We start from the raw sequence: 17,377 nt of genomic DNA, 5'->3' as shown, positions 1-17,377 counted from the left end.
CAGTGCCCAGGCTGCCTACTTTCAGGATCTTGTTGAACTGCTGGCAGAGTCTGAAGCTGGGTGAATGAGGCAAGCAAACACAGGAAATAGAGAGTTTAGTAGCTCAAGACTCTATTTGGCTTGAGTTATGCACACTTCCCTTCTAATAATACCCTTGACAGCCTAGCTCCTTTACCTGCATGTACTGTGTACACCCCCCTCTTGCCCTCTCTCTCTGCCTCTCTCTCTCTCCCTCCATCCCTCCCCCCTCTCTTCCTATCTCTCTCTCTCTGAACAATGCATCTAGCAACTTCAAAAACTCCATCAGACCCTCACCATTAGACTACATGTACGTCCCTCTCTCAACAATAGTATAAGTTTCTTGGCCCCTAATAGCTGTCAAATTTAGAGTTTCTATTCAAATGTATTCCCAGTGTATCCAGGTACTAAGAATGGAAAAGCTGATTTGGCCTGAACTGACTTGGAGAATATCAAAAAAGGACACAGGCAAACTGTGTCCTTTAAAGTGAAGTTTTTCTGGGTGGTGGTGGCTACATGCCTTTAATCGGGAGGCAGAGGCAGGCGGATCTCTGTGAGCTTGAGACCAGCCTGGTCTACAAGAGCTAGTTCTAGGACAGCCTCCAAAGTCACAGAGAAACCCTGTCTCAAAGAGAGAGAGAGAGAGAGAGAGAGAGAGAGAGAGAGAGAGAGAGAGAGAGAAGTTTTAGGATTGACAACTTGGCTCAGCAGCGTGAACTCATTGTTCAATCTGCAGGACCCACATGGCAGAAGGAAAAACCAAATGATACGAGGTGTCCACTGGCCCCTATATTCATTTGTGATTATGCATGTGCACTTGTGAGCACACACACACACACACACACACACACACACACACACACACAAAGTTAATAAAATTAAGTAGCAAAATCAACAACAAAGTGAGCCAGGTGTGGTAGCATGTTCCTTCAAATCAGGAGGCAGAGGCAGGCAGACCTCTGAGTTTGAGGGCAGCCTGTCTGATCTATATAATGAGTTCCAGGCCAGGACTACAAATGAGACCCTATCTCAAAAAAATGGGGGATGAGGAAGAGGAGGGGAAGGAAAGAAAGAAAACCAAACAAAAGTATGCTTTTAAGGAGAATTTCCTAGTTAACACTTTCTGCTTATGCATAATATGTATTCAAATGATTAAAATTAGATGCATTATGGAAAGGGATGTGTGCAATAGAAAAATGATTATATGACCTAATTATCAGTCAAAATAGAGAACCATCCTCACTATGCCCCTAGCAACCAAATTCTTGGTTACTTCTCTTGAATCGTGTCAAAGGACTCAGCAAACACTATCCGGAAGCTTGAACATCCTCATGCAGGTGTCCTGCTGTACTGAGAGCATACCCTTTTCAAATCTGTACTAGTGCTTTGCATTTGAATAGTTATCTTGCTATGTTTGCAGGTCTCTGTGAACCCTTGTTTTCAGTCATTTGGATAAAAGGCCAAGAACTGACCACCAGCACCTGCACATGAAAACCTTCTCTCTCATGGCTCTGTCACAAGCCAGGGGCCGACACCGACTTGCACATGCAGCACCTGGGCACACAGCACCTGGTGTACTCACCAGAAACTTCAGAGAAGTATCTGGAAGCCTGGAACAGGGAAGACTTGGATATTTTCAGGGAGGAAGATGACCTTATCCCAAGTGTGGGAGCCGTGTCTTCTGGAATTCCAAAGCCTAGTGGCTGCCTAAAGCTACAGGTGTGGCATGGAGGCCACTCATGTTGTCCATATAGACAATAGGGTTCTCGTTTCTATCTGATGAACCCATGGGGACAAGGGACATTGCCTGGACTTGCTACCATGCTCTCTGGTAATGAAAAATGTACTCTTGACACTTGTTAAAGACAGACATAGAGGGGGCATCCCAGTGGGTATAGGGCTTCCTAACATGGCCTGGCAGTAGGAGAAAAGATCAAGCTTGAACACATTTAGGTAGCAATTACATTCAGGAACAGGGGAGGGAGTTGGCTGGGGAATGACCAGGAGAGAACACCAAGTAAGGGGACCCTGGCCCAGCCCATCTGACAGGGTCCGACTAAGAAACATTTTGGTGAGCAGACAACATCGGGGCTGGGGATCAAGAAGCCAGTCTTACATCCAGGGCACCAGATATCCAGGGTGGGGCTTCCAGCCTTAGCAGGTTCTCAGTAAACCAGACACAGTGTATGTGATGACATAAAGCCAGGTCCAAATAACAGAGTTCTCAAAGAACCTGAATAATGTGGCCCCTTCAGCATGCCTCTCCACCTCCAGATCCCGCATCCTGGGTGCTCCGTGCTGAGCAGCAGTTAGCTGGGACTCCTGAGTCCAAACTTTCCTAGGCTCCGCTGCTCTTTCCCAGACGACACTAGCCCAGAAAGGACTCCCAGCTTGTGGAGAAACAATGGAGGCTGCTAGTCTCATGGCCCGATGTCAACTCAGGAGTACAGAACAGAGGGCAACTGCCCAGTGGTTGCTGGGATGGTTGGTGACATCTATTCAGGGCCAATTTCCTCAGTACTGCCTATATGGGGCCCTTCTAGGAATCTCCTTGGTCAGAGGCTATCTCCCAGTAGCTAGGCCTTAACTGCCCACCAGAGTAAGCTAGGAAATGGAGGGAAGTTTGTTTTCAGGAGGGCAGAGGTGAGGGGTTAGAGGCTTGGAACAGACTTGGACTACCTGGTCCCTCTGGGCTTCTGGGTCTGATACAGCTATGGCCCCTCCCTCCTAGGTCTCGGTTTTCTTTCTCTGTCCTCTTGCCACCCATCTGCCCCATTTTTCTTTTTGGTGAGTGGTCATTTGATCTTGTGCAAGCCCACTGGGTTGTGGCTGAATAGATGGCTTAGCAGTTAAGAGCACTTACTGCTAAGTTCCCAGGATCCACAATCACCTACAAGTCCAGTTCAAGGTTATCCAAGCACTGCTTCTGGCCTCCTCTTATGTACGTGTGGTGTACACACACTCATGAAAGCACAACATATACATATAAAAATAAAAATAAATACACTTTTAAAAGACCCCTGGGTCTTGTGAGGTGGGCACACAGAGCAGGCACAAGTGGGGAGCACTGTGGGGGCCCAGGATGGAGAGGCATCTGTGGGTGAGTGACCAGATCTCCTTCTAGGAAGTGCTACCAAAGGAGGAGCTCTGAGGTGAAGAAGTCTTAGAGGTGCTCTTTGCATTGCAAGTAGGAGCTAATAAACCCCAAACAATACTTGGGCTAGGAAGCCAGAGTGCAGGAAGTCTGAGGAGGGTGTCTCTCAGTGGCCTGTGGTCCTAGGAACCCATGGCTGAAGCAGGAATGACAGCAGATTTCTGGGAGTGGGAGCAGGCTCTAGTCCTCCTGGAGTGCCTCCTGCACCTGTGCTTAGAAAAAGTGACCACTGACAAGCAGAAGGGGACATGCCCACTGAGTTTCCTTGAGTGTGCATTGGGTTAGAGGAATATCACTGGGCCTGGTGGATCAAACTGTCTCTTGACTGAGGGCAGGCACTTCACAGAGTATAGGTGGGAGGCCCTAGTGCTCCCACCTGCCCATCACCAGACCACTGATCACAATGCCAGACCTCCAATTCTCCACTCCAGAGCTCAGTATCTGTTGAATATGAGTCCCCGGGCCCCCTCACTCAATAGCCAAGGTCCCTTCCTCAAGAGTTATCACATATGGCATTTGTCACCTCACTATACTGCTTTGCTGCCTCCACCCAGTAAACATCAACATCATCTGGTACCACTAACATATGTGGCAGGTGACATGGCCTAAGCTGGAGAAAGATGACCCAGGGAGCCACAGGCACTAGTGGAAGAAAGGAAGACTGTATCTTTCCTGGTCCCTGGCACTGACCCAGGACAACGAGGAGCCTGGGGACTTGGGAGCAAGTGGAACCTAAAGGTCAAGGGAAGTTCTCTAGCTACCCCCAAGTAGCAGCCTGTCTCTTACCATCAGCTGTGCCGTGGGACTCTCCCTGTCACCTCCTTGGCCCCAGGCTGCTTCTGGATCCACTGTCCTCTTTGTCCCTGCCTCAGTCTCCCCTTTTTGCTTCTCCTCGCAGTCCTCACAGCCTGTCTCTGTGACTCTTCTACAGTGTCCGTTTTCCTCTGACTCTTCTACTCTGTCACTACTCTGGCTCTACCTCTGTCTTCCTCTGGCCTTCACATCAGGGTAAGCCAGGCTGTCCTGGAACTCATGGCCATCCTCCCTCAGCCTCTCCAGTGTGGGAATCACCGGTGTGAGACATCTGTCCCCTCTGTCCCCATCGTCTTCACTCTGCGTATCCCTGATCTCTCTGTGCTCCTGACCCTGACTGTGACTCCCTCTTGATCTCCCAGAGTTTCTCTGTGTCTTTATGGCCATCTACCACCCTCTCTGTCTCTGTCTCTCTGTCTCCCTCTCCTGTGTTTCTCTTTGTCCCCCTTCTCTATCTGGATCTTCCTGAGTCCCTCACTGTTTCTTGGTATCTCCACCTCCCTTTTTGTCCCCATTTCTCACCTCTGCCTTTATGCATGTCTTCTGTCTCTGTTGCCCCACACATCCCTCCTTGCTGGTTCCCAGATGTCCTCTGGGCTGAGAGTGGTGCGGGGGAGGGCAGTACATAAGCAGTCCTGTTGTTGCAAAACTGCCTTCATCTCTGGCCAGGAATTTGAGATCACAGGGCAGGGGGGAGGTCATATCTGTGCTGCCCACCAGGGTCATTAACAGGAGATGGCCTTCAGGTAGGTGGCAAGAGGTATCCAATCCTACAGTACCCGTGAGAGAACATGGCCCCTGTCTAGGATGTAGCCTCAAAGACCGCAACCATCCTCTTACTGCACAGGTAGGCTAGTGTCGGAGCACAGCCATGGGGAGCAACATGCCATTAATCGGACAGTTCTTCCATAGACACAGCAGGCCAGTGCAGCAGACTGCCCAGTCCCACCTGATGCAGACCCGCTAACCTCAACACTCACCAGAAACTCAATCCTGTCCCTATCCCTTCATCCTTGTTCTATGTGCTGACTCCATCTACCCTCTCAGTGCCCCGTCCCTCATGATCTGAGATGACCCCGCATGTCCTTTGGTGTCCCATTCCTCATGCTTTGAGTTAATTCAATGTCCTGTCTCTCACTGTAGTGGTTTGAATGAGAAGTCCCTCATAGTCTCGGATTTTGAACACTTGGTCTCTAGTTGGTGGCACTGCTTGGAGACATTTAGGAGGTGTAGCCTTGTTGGAGGAGGTTCCACTGAAGGCAGGCTTGGGAATTTAAAGACTCCATGCAATTTCCAGGTCGATTTCTCTGCTTCCTGCTTATGATTCAAGATGTGAGTTCTCTAACCCTGCATGATAGCCTCATAACCCTCTGGAACCATACACCTATAAAAATAAATGCGTCTCTCTATAAATTGCCGTGGTCATGGAATTTCATCCCAGAACAAAGAGGTAACTATTACATTCATTGTCTGAGGTGACCCCACATGTCCCCTTGGTGCCCTAAATCATGTGTTCTGTGATCTCACAAGTTCTTTCAGTGTCCTGTCCCTCATCTCTGAGGTAACTCATGTGTCTTTAGTGCCTTGTATCACATGTTCTGTGATCTCACAAGTCCTATCCCTCATCTCTGAGGTAACCCTACATACTCTCATTGTCTGTGCTTCCATAGCTTACGCATGCAAGGTAAACCTTCAAGAGTCTGTGCCCAGCCCTCAGTGAGAGGGGTGTATAATGCTATTGTCTTTGCTGGCTTCAAGGCCTCTTGCTAGCTCCCTGACTTCCAGGAGTTGACATTCTGGAAGATAAGTCAGCCATAGAGCTGCCCTAGGTCCTGGCACAGTTGAAGCACCCTCTCTCTTCCACATCTCAGTCCACTGGAATGAATCCAAATCTCACAGGAATCTGGCTGTTTCAGGATGGTCCCTACACACAGAGACCCTGACCCTTCTTTCTACGGGCCCTGGAGCAAGAAATCTAAATGTACCCTAAGTTCTCTGAGCCCTAGTGGGGAATCCTTCAGCTGTTCCTTCTGCAGCCCCAGAGATGATTGTACCCCTGCAGCTGTGAGGCTCCAGTGCCTCTCCTTACTGAGTTCGCTCACTGAGGGCCTGGTGCAGCCCCAGGCCAACTCAGCCCTCCTGGCCAGCTCCCCAGGCCCTGAGCCAAGCAGTGTGATTTCATCTTGGGAGAATCCAACAGCGTATGGCATTTACATAAATAGTCCTCGTGTGCCCTGCCCCCATAACTAGGCAAAAAGAAAGGCCTGAGCCCTGTGAGGCCAGGCCTCCCTCTGCCGGCTCCTGGGTTCCTCTTTGGCTCTTGGCAGCCAGCCCTTTCCATTGTCTCTCTCAGCCTGCAAAAATGATACATGACGCTTCCCTCTGTGTCCAGGGGACCCTCTCCCTGCAAGCAGCCTCCTTGAGGACACCAAGAAAGACTGAGCATCCCAGCTTTCAGTCCTGACCAAGGCTACCTGCAAGTAGCACACTGGAGTCTGGGGAATTTGACAGGAGAACAAGAAGACCTGGGCCTCAGGAAGGTCCAGCTGGAACAGAGGAACAGAACAAAGGAGGATCCACTGAGAGACTGATGCCCCAGGTTTCTTGACTGGACCTTCGGGGAGAAAGTTTGATAGGAGTGGAAAGGTGGGTTTAGCCTCTAGGCACAGATGCACAGTGCATCCCCATCCTCTAGGCTGAGCAGGCTGAATCCTTGCTCAGTGCACCTAGAAATGGAAGGAGAGGCTGTGGGGGAAGAGTAGCCACTGGATGGGCAGGACCAGTCACTTCTGAGTCTCTATCCCCAGGGTCTTCCCTGTCCCTCTCCCTCTCCTTCTCCTCCCATCTTCCTCTCCCCCTTCTCTTTGCTTATTTCTATCTCTTTCTATCTAGCCATCCTTCCATCCATCCATGTCTCTGTCTCCTCTCTCTCCCCCTCTCCCATTCTCCCCTTCTCTGCTTATCTCCATCTCCCTGTCTTTCACTTTCCGTCTCTATCTCTGTATCTGTCTCTCTCTTTGGCTCTGTCTCTGTTCTCCATCTGTTTCTCTCTGTCTCTGCCTGCCTCTCTCTCCCCATGTCTGTTTCTATCTTTCTGACTTTTACTGTCTCTCTGTCTCTTCCTGACTTTCTCTATCTCTATCTCTCTGAATTCATTGTCCAGTTCTGTCTCATCGTCTCTCTCCTTTCTCTGTCTCTATCACTATGTTTCTGCATCTCTCTCTATCTCTTTCCTTTGTGTCTGTCTCTCTCTGTGTCTAGCTATTTCTCCATCTCTAGCTCCCCATCTTCCTATCTCATCTCTCCCTGACTCTCACTATCTTTCTCCATCTCTCTATGTCTCTGGGTCAACCTGCTGGGCCTTTGGTTTAAATACGCCAAGACATGCCCGGAGAGGTGGAGTAAGAAGATAAAGGGAGGCTGGCCAGCCTGGGGCTTGGAAGAGGCTGCAATAGGATGGGGCTCTTAAGCTGGCTCTGGTCCCCAGGCCTCACTCTCAATTGATGAAGTAAGTGCTTTCTTTGAGAACATTCATCTTGCAGGCCTGGGGACAGGTGCTGCCAGGACAGTGCTCCACTCTCCCACTATGACCCGAGATGGGCACAGCCCCAGCCCAAGGCCCTAGAGGGTAGGGCAGGTAGGGGTGAGGTGAGGACACTGCCCTGCAGAGAGAACCAGTGACCTCAGACTCATCTTGAAGGGTGATGAAGCAGTAGCTAAGTGGGGCCCCCAGCAGAAAGGGGTCTGTCTGTCCTGTGACTCTCGGGTCTGTGCTGTGACACTGAGACAAGGCTGTGGCAGTCAGAAAGGGGCAAGCACGAGCCTCCAGTTAAGGTGGTACCTTAAATTTTCACTCCTACCATCTCAAACATTTCAGCTTTGGGCCCTGAACACTCCTGGGAGAGGTAGCTCTAACTGGATTCCTGGACTCAAGGCCACCAGAACCAAAACCTGTCATCCCCCCATCCTCCCTGGGTATGGCTTTGCCCAGCAGCAAGATGCCCATCTATTCAGACCCTATCAATGTGCCCAAGTGGCTCTCTAGCGGGCAGGATCAGCCCCTCCTGTCCTCTGGTCAGGTTGGATAAGAACAGGGGTCACCAGGATGAACCATGAAACATATGTCTTCTTTAGGCTGGGCCATAGCTGTCATGCTGGCTATGTTCCTGGCTATGTCCCTGGGTCACATAACTGATTCTCTGGCTGGCTTTCTAACTGAAAGTCTGGTTGATCCCGAAGTCACCTGACTGATATCTATTGAACTCCCAACTGTCCCCATCTGACCCTGCTACCTGAACTGACCCTCTTCCATGCCTCAGGGGTAGCTTAGGTGGGGTGGGGGAAACCCTGGCCCTATTTTCATTCTGGGCACCTTCCACATGGAAAGATGGACACAAGGAGAAATGTCAGGGTGAGTAAGAATCCTCATTCTTAAAGGGGAGAATAAGGTGGCTGGGCCTGGAGGTTCTAGGGTCACATGTCTATGGCACTTGGCAAGGCAGTGTCTACCCAGACCCCAGGTGGGCCATATCTCACAGGTCTCAGAATGAGTCAGTTTTCACAGCTACTGCCAATAGGATGGACAGCGTCCCCTGTCTTTTCTGTGTCTAACTGACATAAAAGCATGCATTGAACACCACTATACTCTGGTGGGTAAACACAGGAAGATGACAAGTCTGCCCCACTGTCCCCAGCATAGCAAACAGGGAGTCACATACTTGGCTGCAATGGGTGGGTTACTGATGGGGATGCCTGAGAAGCTCCCTGTCCCATGGACCATGCGGCCAGGCACCCCACAATAAACCTTTACAACCCCCTCTGCCTTCCTGGATTTCACACATTTCACTCTCCATGTGCGAGCCCTGCTGAATTATTTGGCATAGAAAATGTCCCCAAGGGCACCATAAATGTCATCAGCAGTCGATGCTATCAATGACAGCTACCAACATCCAGAGCTGGCCACCCAGCCCACAACCCTGTACTGGGGCCAACTGGGGGCTGGGTGGGGACAGCTCATCACTCCGCCCCTCTTGCTGTGAACCTTCATGAAGCTCTAACCATCTCTGGGCTGGCCTTGCCAACTCCCTTTACCCCATGTGGGGTTCCAGCTACCTTGGCTGGAGCCCAGACACCACAGAGGGATACAGATCTTTGTGGATCCTGGGTCACTGGGGACCTGGGCTCTGCAGAAATGAGTCCCAGACAACCACAGAGCTCTAGTTCCTCACCAGAACCACAGTTCCTTCCCCATGGAGCAAGGTCTCCTACTGGCCACAGACCAGCCCTCATAGTCCCGCCTCCTGGGGTGCCTAGGGCAGAGTAGATAGGACAGAAGGGAAGTTCCTAGTCCAAGTCCCAGAAGCTCCTGGGCCCAACTCCAGACAGCAGCATACCTCAGGACACTTCTGACTAAACATGCAGCACTCAGCCCACACTCTACCAGCCTTCACTTCCTCATGGGAGCCAAACTCCTGGCCTGCCTGGGTTCCCCATCTCTCCTCAGTAACCAGCTGTATGTATCTGTCCAGCTCCCTCCACATCACTCCTGTCTCTCTCTCTCAGCCAGGCCCAGGCTGTGCATCCTAGCAGCCCACACTTCCAACTGCATGGCTCCAGTCCCTTGCTTGGGAGGCAGGTGGTACTTATAGGGCCAGAGGCTTGTTCCAGTCTAAATAGACACATGGTCCTCATCTTGAGCCACTGGTGTAGTTTGAAGGACACCCTGGCCAGTTGTGCAAGCAGTGTGAAGTTCCCACTGCTATCAGTGGACAGGAGCCTAACGTGCTCCTACACACTTCCACGGGAGTCCAGGAGGCCATATCCCAGCCTGCAGATGGGATGGGATGCAGGAGTGTGTCTCTGGGGGTGAGCTTGCCTTTAGAAAAGGACCCCACCAGTGGGAGGAACAGGAGCCTCTGGTCCTCCCTGGCTCTACCCTAAGACGAGCCCCTCTTAACATGAGGTTATGCCCCCCCCCAGCCAGCTGGCACCTCCTTCTCCTTCCCCGCCTTAGCCAGCCAGTGGCTCCTAGCGCTACTATGCATATGGCCACAAGTTTAAATGTTCTGGCTGGAGCCCACAGGCCAAACCTCACCACAATTGTGCTCTCAGCTAGGAAATCCTGTCACTGTGGCAGCGGACCATAGCTCCCCACAACAGATCCTTGTCCCTTGCCAGCCCCTTCCTCAACCTTGTCATGCCTCTCGACCCCACTGCCTCCACACCAGGACTCCTGTGCAGCAAGGGTGGCCTCCTCCTATCTGCACTCATGTCCCCAGATGGCCCTCCTCCAGGTATGACCTCTCATCATCGTGTCATCAGTTGTCACCTCTTACCCTCTTTTTCTTACTTACCTTGGGGTGATTTATTTCTGTGTATTTTGTTTTTGTTTTTCAAGACAGGGTTTCTCTGTGTAGCCCTGGCTGTCCTGGAACTCACTTTGTAGATCAGGCTAGCCTAGAACTCAGAAATTAGCCTACCTCTACCCTTGAGTGCTGGGATTAAAGGTGTGTGCCACCGCCACTCGTCAGGATATGGTTTACAAGCCATGGAAGCATCTCATCGTTGCTTTCTTGTTGCCTCCTAGGGGACTCTTCAGTGGACAGTATCTTGTGTTCTGCTGTGCTTTGTCCAAGGAGCTGATTCCTCAGGATCCTGATGTTAAGAGGTGGGACCTTGATGGTCCCAGTGGGAAGTGGTTGAGTCACTGGGGTGCTGTCCTTGAATGAATTAAGGATGTTTTCATGGGATCTCAGTTTGTTGAAGCCAAACACTGTGTTGGGATGAAGTTATGACCCACCCTTTTCTCACTAGTTACCCTATCACCACTCTGGTGACCTTATGCTTGTCATGCTTGGCCAATATGGCAGTTCTCGAAGAGTATCCATTCTCCCTATCAGCAGCTTCCTAGGCCCATGCCATTCTGAACTGACCCATGGTCTGTTGCTCTGACATGTTCGTGACTCAGTGTGTCTCCCTGCCATGACAGGGGCTCACAGAACCTCTTCTCTGTGTGTTGACGTGATGATGGTCAGTAAGGCTCAGTTGCCAGGTGGCTTGTGTGAATGTGCCTGGGGACAGGTGTTCCTCCTGTGGAACACACTTCCTTCCATCAAGTGCATATTCTTAGTGTTAACACTGACATTCTTAATCATCCTTGATAAGTACTTACTGGATAGATGGGTGGTAGGTAGATGGAGACAAAAGAAGGAAAATACGAGAAAGAAGTAAATACAAAAGAAGAAAAATTATAGAAAGAAGAAAATAGAAGTATATTTTTGTTTATTTATTTTTTTTGGTTTTTCGAGACAGGGTTTCTATGTGTAGCTTGGGAGCTTATCCTGGCACTCACTCTGGAGACCAGGCTGGCCTTGAACTCACAGAGATCCGCCTGTCTCTGCCTCCCGAGTGCTGGGATTAAAGGCGTGCACTACCAATGCATGGTGAGAAGTATATTTTTAAAAACAGGAAAGGAGAAAGAGAAAAAGAAGGGATGGGAGGATGGCTCAAGTCAATAGCTCTTGCTGATAGGCCAGTCAGCCTAGCTGGTTCAGTGAGCTCCAGGTTCACTGAGAGACCCTGTCTCAAAAAAGTGGGGTGGAAAGCAATGGAAAAAGACACCAGACACTGACCTCTGGTCTTCACACACTATCCATGGACAACCACATCTATACACAGATATGCAGCACACACATACACTACCTATGCTTTTGGGGGTGTCTATCACTCATATAAAAAAAGAGGAAGAAGGGATGGAGAGATGTGTCAGTGGTTAAGAGCACTGGTTGCTCTTGCAGAGCACCTGGGTTTGATTCCCAGCACCCACATAGTAACTCACAACCAGCTATAACTCCAGGTCCAAGGGATCCGATTCCTTCTTCTGCTTCTGCAAGCACCAGGCACACACATAGTGCATGCAAACACTCGTGCACATAAAATAAAACATATATTTTTAAAAGGAAGGGGCTAGAGAGATTGCTGAATGGTTAAGAACACTTGCTACTCTTGCAGAGGATTCAGGCTCAATCCCTAACATTCACATAGTGGCTCACAACTGTCTGTGACTCCAAATACTCTCATCTGCCCTCCACAGGCACAGACATACATACATGCTGGCAAAACACTCATACGTAAAAATAAAAATAAATCTTAAAAATGAAAAAGAGGAAAGTGAAACAGAGGGAAAAGGACAGGAGAGAAAAAGAAAAGTGAGGTAGAGGAGTGAGAAGTGGGTGGCGGTGTCTCCTGGCACAGGGTTTCAGCTGCTGAGTCCAGCCAACTCTAGGAAGAAGATCGGCAAGGACACAGTCACCATCTGTCCCAGCTCCCTGACCTCAAATGGGTCATCTCTGCAATGGCCTCAGGCTCCCAGCTCCGCCAGCCTTCTGTTCACAACTCAGATCTATTTTTTCCATGTATGTGTGTCTGTGGCATGTGTGTGTGTGTGTGTGTGTGTGTGTGTGTGTGTGTGTGTGTGTGTGTTCTGACATAAAGGAATATACATATATGATAGTGCTCATACATGTGTATATGCATGTCCACGTGGAAGCCAGAAATTGACACTGGAGTAAACAACTTTGCCCACTGCAACTTGAGTATTATGCAATATGGAAAGAGCATCGCACAGCACCCTATGGTACCCATCAATATAAAATTTATGCTGTTTTCTGATTTATAAAAAGCTATCTTGGTAGGTGTAGCTGTCTGGGTAAATGACTGTTCCTTGAATTATCTAGGTTTGGTGGTATCTTGGTATGGGGGATTGAACCCAGGGTCTCACACAGACTAGGCAAGCACTGTACAACGTAGCTACATCTCAACCCTCCTCTTTAAAATTTATTTATTTATTTATTTATTTATTTATTTTGAGACAAGGTCTCACTAAATTGTCCATGTCAGCCTTGAACTCTTGATCTTCCTGCCTCAGCTGGGATTACAGGACCACATCATCAACCTGGCTTTGGGCTTAACTGCAGCTGCAATTTAATTTGTACACCGTGCCCGATACCCAGAGCTTCAAATAGCCATCACAGAGAAATGGGGTTTGGATTTTTGTTTTGTTTTGTGTTTTACAACTAAGTCTACTCAAACAGATAATCTTCTTAAATTTTAAGAATCTGTTTATTTATTTGGGGACTGGAGATAGTCTTGCACATCTAAGCACATGGTTTGTCCCTGAGTCACACCCCCAGCCAGTGTTCATTTGTTGTAAGTCACACATGCAACAGAAACAAAGGGTAGCATTGGAGCCTAAGCTTTCTCTAGTTTTCCTCTATTGGCTTCGGTGTGTGGCTTTCCTACTAGGGAGCTCAAGATAGCTGCTGTGACTTTGCCTCCAGTCAGAAAGTGGGTGAAGGGTGAAGTGCTCAGCACAAGGGTGACGTCTCAGCATCTGCTCTTTGTCTGCTCATTAGAGGAGGGACTTTCACACTTGTCATCCCTCAGTCAGAAAGGTGTCAGGTGGCCACTGAGGCTGGCAGGTGGCCAAGAGAAGCTGACCTAGTTGTTTTTCACTTGATTTCTTGGGCTTTTATCTCTCTCTCTCTCTCTCTCTCTCTCTCTCTCTCTCTCTCTCTGTGTGTGTGTGTGTGTGTGTGTGTGTGTGTGTGTGAGTGTGTGTGTGTGCTCTGGCACACACACGTGCCATGGCACACACATAGATACCAAAGGACAACTTGGGAAAATTGGTTCTCCCTGTCCACCTTGTGGGTTCTGGGAATTCAACTCAGGTCATCAGGCTTGGTGGCAAGACTTGAGCCATCTTGGGGTCTGAAACTTTCTAAAAGGCTGTATGATGTTCAAAAGTTTTGGCTGTGGGAGTGCCTCAGATCTCAGGGTTTGAAATTTTCAGGGTAGGGATGTTTATCCTATCCATCAAATGTCCTCTAGTTTAAAACATGTCTAACCTCTGAATGCCCCTTTGGTTCCAAGTTCTCCAGGTGAGGTGTGTTCAGTCTGTGCAGCATCCTGAGTGAACTGATCATTAGTGACACTAAAAACCACAAACACACAGAGTCTTTGAACAACAGCATCTGGTCCTGGAGATGACGAAATCGGGCTTCCTAGTGTATGCTATAACCTTTACCAGAGCAGAAGGTCCCAGAGGAGAGGGGTGTCCTTATCGTGTCCTCCATCACATGGCCAGAGAAGAACAAGGGGAACATGGCAGTTACCCTCACACCAGTGCGCTCTGGTCCCATATCATGGGAACAGGAGCAAGCAGGGACATAGTGCCTAGATCTCCAACTTCTCTAAGATGGACAGAAAAACAGTAGATCTGTGTGTGTTCTGAGAGCAGAGAAGACTCCACCCTGGTCTGTCTTGGAGGATTTGGTTCTGGAAAGGTAGGTCCTCCATTGAGTGTTACAATCATGCTGCTTTGTATTCTCCCACAGGGACGATCTCAGTTTAGAAAGTTAGAGGAGCCCGTTAGTGATGGTGCATGCTTTTAATCCCAGCTCAGGAGTCAGAGGCAGAGGCAAAGGCAGAGGAAGATGAATCTCTGAGTTTGAGGCCAAACTGGTCTACAGAGAGAGTTCTAGGACAGCCAGGGCTACACAGAGAAACCAGGTCTTAAAAAAACAAACCAAAAAAAAAAAAAAGGAAGTTGGAGGAAACTCTCCTGAGGGAGATGCCACCCTATGCCAGTCACAAATCCTAAGGTCCTGTGCCCACACGCTTGCCTCACCCCAACTACCCTCAGCTCCCACAGGGCTCTTCTTATGCCCCAGGACATGCTTCTAAGGGCCCTCTCTGAGCCCCCTACCCCGCCAAGCTCAATGTCTCTCTACACCCCAGCCCCAACCTCTCTACCCTCCCTGCCTCCTCTCTCTGCTCCTACCTGGAATGCCCTGTTTTCTTGCTTCCCTTACTCTCCTCTTTTCTCAGCCTTCTCATTTTCCTTCCCTCTCTTGTCCTTATTCCTGCCACCTACTGACAGACAGCAGCAGGAACAGCCCTGCACCCCTAGCCCCAGCCGTTTCCATGGATCTGGGCCCAATACAAACAGCCCAGGACCCCCCACCTTCTGCCTGGCCTTGGGAGTAGGGTTGGGTGGGCAGATGAGGTCATTGCCACAGGCCCCCCAGCAGGCCAGCAGGCCTGTGAGGGGAGGAAGTGTTTGTTTGCTCTTGTTTCCCTGGCAACTTGTTGGACCACTCCCCCACTTCCATCCCTGAGCAGGGCAGCAAAGCTGCAACTAGGACCACTGCCCTTTTCCAGGCCATACCTTGCTGTGCTGAGACCCCAGACCATAATGCTGAGCAGCCAGGAAGGGCCTGTAACCCTTAACCCCACTTTCAGAGGCAGAGTTTGGAAAATGGAAGCAAGACCATCCCTGCCCAGGGCTGAAGATCAGCCTAAAGCGCCACCTGCTAACCCTGCGTGACAGCACCTCCCTGGGGCAACAGGTTGGGGTCAGCTCCAACCTTCCAGGAACAGAGCCCAGCCATCCCTGGCAGGCAGTGGATGAAGGACTGGGCAAAGCAGTGCCCCAGTGTGGCTAGTCTCCAAGCAGCTCCAGGGTCTAGGGCATCAGCAGGCCCCTGTATGTGCGTATCTACTCCATCCCCAGTCCCACAAAGTCAGCAGCAAGTTCCTTCATGGTTCTCTTGTGTGCTGAGAGATCAGGAGAGCACCACGGATAGAGGGGGTCTCCCAGGTTGGACCAGGTCAACCCAGTCTCCCGTACGCTCAGGGGAGGGCCATGGGGCTTGTGTGTGTGTGTGTGTGTGCGTATGTGGACAGGCTAGACCCCTGACCCAACCTAACCTGTTCACAACCTTCTACTGTCAACACCCCCACCCTAACCTTCCCTGACACTCTGTCTTACCATAAGCAACCTGGGTCAGGAACGGGGGACAGTAAGGACACCTCCTGGGGTCCTCATGCTCAACACATCCAGGGTAACCAAGGACTTGACGCAGGTCTTATGGGGCTCCAGGGTCCGACCTCCTCCTTTCCCTTTCCCCAGTCTGTCCTTCATTTACCTTAGTCCTCCCTCTCTCCCTGCTCCTCCTCTCTCCCTCCCCGTATCTTCCCTTTCTCTCTCCCCTCCTCCTTCATTTCTTCTCCTCAGTCCCTCCTCTCCACCTTCATCCTTGGTGTCTGAAGTCAGTCTTACAGGCAAGGCGGGATCCAACCCAATACCTTCCCACTGCTGCAGACTCAAGCCTTTCTGAGACATTACCTAAGTGCCTTCTTACCTAATCCCCCAGCCATCTCCCACATCAGCCAGCCCCGCTGGGAGGAGAGCCAGATGCCTGCCCCGGCCCCAGTCCTAGCTCAAGGAGTTGCCTGGTTGGTCTCTGGCTGGCCCCTATCACCTGCATGCCCTGGGCCTGTGTCTCTACCTATGAAGGACCCCGGGGGCCATACCATTGAAGAATCCCTGTCTCCTGGGACCCACCCCTTGTCTGTGCTCATTTGCCAGCACTCATGGTTGGATACCCTGCCCTCTTAAGGATTGCTGGGGAACCTCTTCTCCAATAAGAGTAGGAAGTACCTTTCAGGATTCAGGGTATCTTGTCCACTTGAGGAAGTAACTCAATGGGAGAGGTCTTTCTTCCTGCCCCAGTGGCCAAATGGGAGCCCATCCACTGAGAAAATCAGATGGAGGTGGATCTAGACCTCACTGTGGTGGATGGTGTACAAGGCAAAGACTGTGTAAACAAAGACTGGACTAGGAGGTGAACTACAGCCAGCACTGTGCCCCTACTGTACCCATATGCACACAAACTAACATGCACACAGACACACCATACATGCAGACACAATGTATCATATATACGTCTACACACATACATATATGAAGGGACAAACCTATGGTTGCATCCATGTCAGGACATGGCTTCCATGTGTACATGCAAAAACACATACAGACAGATCTATGGATACAGTCCCGCTGAACACATATAGACATCTGTGGGCACAGACCTGGGCATACTTTTGCTCGCAGGGTCATGTACATATATCCTGAAATAATATGCCCAAAGGACATCATACCAAAGGATATGACCTTTGTAACTGGCAGCCAAGACTCCAAGAGATTGACCAGGACCCCCATGAAGGGTGGACAGTCTACACGCCCAAGTGCAAACAGATCAGATTGACATAGTGACTGATCCTGCCTGTCTAGCAACTATGTGCAGATGGGATTCAGCCAGCGGTCCACAGTACCAACCCAAAAAAATTCTGGCCCCAGGAAGTCCTCCAAAGCCCCAGGAAGGAACCATGACTCCCAACCCCTGTTTGTCAGTCCAAGGTCCTGAAGAACCGAAGGGGAACACAACTGGTGGGTTCCAGGCTCAGTGAAGGTCCGGCATGGGCATGGTCCTCATCTTCTTGGATGCAGGGCTATAGATCTGGACATCTTCATCAGGTAGATGCTCCATA

This window comes from Cricetulus griseus, chromosome 7, assembly GCF_003668045.3.
Source record: "Cricetulus griseus strain 17A/GY chromosome 7, alternate assembly CriGri-PICRH-1.0, whole genome shotgun sequence".
Classification (NCBI taxonomy): Eukaryota; Metazoa; Chordata; class Mammalia; order Rodentia; family Cricetidae; genus Cricetulus; species Cricetulus griseus.
The sequence above is the reverse complement of the archived record's forward strand: the minus strand, read 5'-3'. Positions refer to the sequence as shown.